The following is a 5,454-nucleotide window of genomic DNA, read 5'->3' on the forward strand; positions in this document are numbered from 1 at the left end:
AATCATGGGAGAAAGAAGGGCTGCTTATGCACAGGGAGACAGCTCAGGGGGCAGGAGTGCATGGAGGGATGGACACTGGAAAGGGGTGACTATGGGGAGGAAGTGGGAAGGGAGCTGTTGCATTGTGGTAAACTGTGGTCAATGACATGAGACAAAGTGTATGTGAACTGCTATACGGAAAGTGATTCTGCTCTGTAAATCTTCACCCAAATCACAATTAAAAAAAAAAAAAAATATGTAGTGTCAAAAAAAGATTTAATCCCATTGGAATTCAATACCTTCAAATATAGGATGATTTTTAGCAAGTCTTAATCAAGAACGTGTCCATAACCTTGTTAGTCTCCAGGGAATAGAGTAGTGAACAAAACAGGCAAGGTTCCTTTTGTCATAGAGCTTATATTCTAGTTAGATTGGGGAGGGAAGGTGAGCCATGCATGAATAAACAAATAAGATTGTCTCAGATAGTGGTAAGTTCTGTAGAGATAATAAAAGTGTAACATTGGAGCAAATGTAGTACAAATGGTATGTGCTTGGCTGCTAACCAAAAAATTGGGGGTTCAAGTCCACCCAGAGGCACCTAGGAAGAGAAACCTCGTGATCTGTTTCTGATAACTCAGCCATTGAAAATGCCATGGAGCACAGTTCTACTCTGACACACATGGGATCATTGTGAGTCAGAACCAACTCAACTGGTTTTGGTTAATGTGATAGTGACTGGGAGCAGAAGCTACTTTAGCTGAGAAACCTAAATGATGGGCAAGCACCAGCCTTGCTAGGATCTGGGATAAGTGTGGTCTAAGTAGAGTGAACAGCAAGTGTAAACGCTTTCATACAAGAGTTAAAGGCAACAAAGGCAAATACTATTGCACGTACAACCCTGCAATAATAGTAATAACAGTAATTTACAATTGGATGCATAGATAGATTCTTAAGCTGAACAGGGGTGGGAAAGCCAATGGGACTACATCCACAAACAGATATAGGTTTCCCAAAGGTTACCTTTACCTATGTGTTTATATTTGCTGCAAATATATCTATGAATAGTATAGCACACAGAAGGCAAAGTTACGAAAATGTCTTAGTCATAACCAAACACCTTGAAGAAATGAGTAGCTGGGTATGGAGGCTCAGGACTGAGTCTCAGAGGACACTAAGGGCAAGTGGAATAACACGGTCCACAAAGACAATGTTCTACATCCTGTTAGTGAGTAGCAACTGGGAGCTTAAAAGATGTGAGCAGCTCTCTAAGGGGCAGCTATTGGTCTCTCCTTTGTCTGGAACAAAGAAGAGTGAAGAAAATCAAAGACACAGGAAAAGCAATTAGTCCAAAGTACAAATGAAGCACGTGATCCCAACTTCCAGGACCCTGAGACCAGAACTAGATAGTTTGTGGCTACCACTGCTGACCATTCTGAAATGCATTACAATTAGAAGTTCCAGATAGACTGGGAGATAATGTGGAACAAAACTCAAAAGCATAAAAAATCCCAGGCTTTTGATCTGATGAAGACTGGTGAGACCTCCAAGACTGTAGCCCTTAGACACCCTTCAAGCTAGGAACTGAACTTAATCCCCATGACTCAGCTGGCAGCCAAATGATAGACACACCTGTAAGAACAGTAATATCAAGAGGGAGAGCACTCATTAGATAAATCAAGCATATGAGATCAAGAGGACAGCATTTGCCTAGGGATAGTGCTAGGAAAACGGGAGGGGATGGGGAGGAAGGATAAAGAGAAGGAGTGGACACAGGGAGGAAGTAGGAAGAATGCTGTTATAGTGTGGGGATTGTAGTATATGTCACAAAACAGAATGTGTATGGAATATTGAATGGAAACCCAATTTGCTCTGCAAACTTTGACCCAAATCATAATTTAAAAAAAAAAAAAAAGATTTTTCATGTTTGAGGAACAGAAAGAAGGGCAGTGCAGGTGGAGTTTAATAAGTGGGGGAGGAGTATGGTATGAGAGGATGTTGAAGAGAGAAACCCACTGGCATCGAGTCAATTCTGACTCATAGTGACCCTGTAGGAGGGAGTAGAAGTGCCCCATAAGATTTCCAAGGCTATAAAGCTTTATGGAAGCAGACTGTCTCATCTTTCTCCCATGGAGCTGCTGGTGGGTTCAAACCACTGACCTTTTGGCTAACATCCAAAGAATGTCTTAGGCACTGCACCACTATGCTTCATGTTGAAGAGAGAAAGCAGGTTTAAATCACAGAAATGGAATAAGCCAAGTGCAATGGGCCATGAGTGTAATGACATTGGATTTTCTTTGAAGGACAATGGGATGCTACTGGAAGGCTGAAAGGAGGGAAGTGACAATATTTTATTTAGGGTGGCATAGTGCCTAAGGAGGAGCTCTGATAGCATAGTGCCTAAGGCACTTGACTGTTAACCAGAAGGCTGGTGGTTCAAACCCACCAGCCACTCCTCGGAAGGAAGGTTGGGCAATCTATTTCCATAGCGATACCACCTTGGAAACCCAAGGAGGGGTCTCTGTGAGTTGGGTCCAACTCCACGGCAAATAACAACAACAACAGTGCCTAAGGCATTTGACTGCTAATCAGAAGGTTGACGGTTCAAACCCACCAAGCCACTCCTCAGAAGGAAGATTGGGCAAGCTACTTCCATAGTGATACTGCCTTGGAAACCCAAAGAGGGGTCGCTATGAGTCAGATCCGACTCGATGGCAGTGAGTTTGGTTTGTTTTGGTTCTGCTAGATAGAAAAGGGTGGTACATGCACTTGTTGAGCACTTGGCTGGTAACTGAAGGGTTGGCAGTTTGAACCCACCCACTGGTTCTGAAGGAGAAAGACTTGATGATCTGCTTCCATAAAGATTACAGACAAGATAACCCTATGGGACCATTCTATTCTGTCACACAGGGTTTCTGTGCATCAGAATCAACAACAACAAATAGAAAAGAATGCACAGTTACAAGAATGAGGTCTCATTTTACTGTTGTTGTTGTTGTTATGTGCTGTCGAGTCAGCCCCGACTCATAACGACCCCTCCTTGGGTTGCCAAGTCAGTATCACTACGGAAGTAGATTGCCCAACCTTCCTTCCGAAGAGTGGCTGGTGGGTTTAAACCACCGGCCTTCTGGTTAGCAGTCAAGTGCCTTAGGCACTATGCTACCAGAGCTCCTTCATTTCACTGTACATAAATTATATTTCAATAAAAGGCACTTAAATAAAATTTTTAAAAAAGAATGAAGTCTCAGACTTTTAAGGAGCTCCCAGGTTGCCTGGGCCAACAACTCAATCCAAGGCTGGTCACTTGACAGACACCTTTTAACCAATAAATATTCATTCCACTCCTAACAGAGAACTCACTCTTCCCGGTGTTGGCCATCCAGTCTTCTAACAGCTCTATCATGTAAAACAAATATTTTCCTTATATTGAGTGTAACTTCTACCCTTTTGCATTCCACTTTAATGTCCACTCCCTAAACACAGAAGGAACACATGCAACTTCTTCCACATGGAAATTTTCAGATACTTAAAAACAACTTTCATATCTCCTTTCAGTTTTCAATTCTCCAAACAAAATATCCCCAGTTCCTTCCACTGTTCCTTATATAACGTGATTTAAGTCTCCATAAATCCTAGTCTTTCTCTCCTGAACTCACCCCAGTTGGTCTATATGCCTGAAAATGGACCTTGAACTGAATACATTTTTCTACATGGTCTTAGACACTCACAGTATAGCAGATGCTATTCTAAATACTGTAACTCTTAATGTCACCTAAGATCATCTATTTTTGCATAACAAATTAATCAAAATGTTAGCCTAAAACAGCACATATTATCTCACATTTTCTGTGAATCAGAAATTTATGAGTGACGTAGCTAGGAGGTTCTAACTCAGGATCTCTCATGTGATTGCATTCAGGATGTCGAGGGGCTGCAGTCATCTGAAAGCCTGACTAGGGTTGAAGGATCTGGTTCCAAGATGGAGCACTAATATGGCAGTTAGCGGGAAGTCCCAGTTCTTCCCTGGCTGTTAGCAGATCTTAATTCTCACCATGTGGGCCTCTCCATAGACTATTTGAGAGTCCTCACGACGTGGCCACTTCCCCCGAGTGAGCAATCCAACAGAAAGAAATTATCTAGTCTTCAGATTTGCACACTGTCACTTCTACTTTAATCTGTTCATTAGAAATAAGTCACTAACTTCAGTGCACACTGAACAGAAGGAGATTTAGTTTCTACCTCTTGATGGGAGGAAAATTTGTGGTTATATTTAAAAGCACCACAGATAGCATTCATTTATTGTCAGTCATGCCACACTGTGGCCTTACATTGCACTTGGAGGCAGCCAAGATCCCTAATTCATTTTTCATACAACACATCTCTCTTTTCTGTGTTTGTGAAATTGGAAGGTTTTTTTTTTCTTTTTTTCTGTCATTACAACATAATATTAAACTTTCCAAAAACCAAGCTCACTGCTATCGAGTTGCATCTGACTCATAGTGACCCCTCCTTGGGTTTCCGGGGCAGTATCACTATGGAAATAGATTGCCCAACCTTCCTTCCAAGGAGTGGCTGGTGGGTTTGAACTGCCAGCCTTCTGGTTAGCAGTCAAATGCCTTAGGCCATAATTAGCCATATCTCCCAGCTGCCTGTGACATGTTCACTTGACCTGCTCACTTATCTTCATATGAGATGCACAGTGGACAAGATTATCTGGAGCCAGACTGCCTGAGTTCAAAACCATGACATAGTAGCTAAGCGACCTTGGAAAAATTACTTAACTTCTCTGATCCATGGCCATTTGCCAAATGGGAAAATAAGAAAAGTTTCTACCCTACAAATTTTTATAAGGATTAAATTAAATTTAAATTTAAATTAAAAAAGGATTAAATTAAAGTTAAATAGTGTAAAGTGCTTGCAGTAGTGCCTGGCTCTTTCTAAGTTCTCAATTAATATTTATTATTGCTGTTATTGATATGTGTTACTGTTGTTGGTCACTGATTAAAAAATATTTGAAGAATAGGATCAGGAATGGAGCCATGTGCATGTTAATTAAATCCTTCTGTCTGGTTGATATTGAGACCATCAGTTTCAAATCTACTTAATTGTGCTATCGTATTCTTTATCTTAACCATAAATATGTCAAGATAAACCTTTTAAAATATTATACTGAAATACAGAAACACTATGATAGTTCTCTCTAAAAAGAACTGGATAAAGTTAAGCATATATCAGAATCATTTGAAAAGCCTTTGAAAAATAGCCATGCCCTAACCTTGTCTGAAATGGGCAAGAAAGGACAAGAACCAAGTAGGCAAAGTCAGAGTCCTATTGAGGGAGAAAGAAGGGTTTATATCCAAACATAATTAGAAAAATGTGGATAAATGAATGAATGGTCATAAGAAAGGTTTAAACATATAAATAGACATTTATCAGAGCTGTTGGAGATCTTTTTTTTTTTTTTTTTTTTTAATTGTG

At 40.5% G+C, this 5,454-nt stretch overlaps 1 protein-coding gene across 1 annotated transcript in view; it reads left to right on the plus strand.

Annotated features, from left to right (window-relative positions):
• Positions 1-5,454, plus strand: part of AK9 (adenylate kinase 9) — a 178,447-nt gene that overhangs the window by 143,147 nt on the left and 29,846 nt on the right. The window lies entirely within an intron of this gene.

The sequence above is a fragment of the Orycteropus afer genome, unplaced genomic scaffold (genome assembly GCF_000298275.1).
Source record: "Orycteropus afer afer isolate SDZICR_OR568_19922 unplaced genomic scaffold, OryAfe1.0 scaffold00072, whole genome shotgun sequence".
Classification (NCBI taxonomy): Eukaryota; Metazoa; Chordata; class Mammalia; order Tubulidentata; family Orycteropodidae; genus Orycteropus; species Orycteropus afer.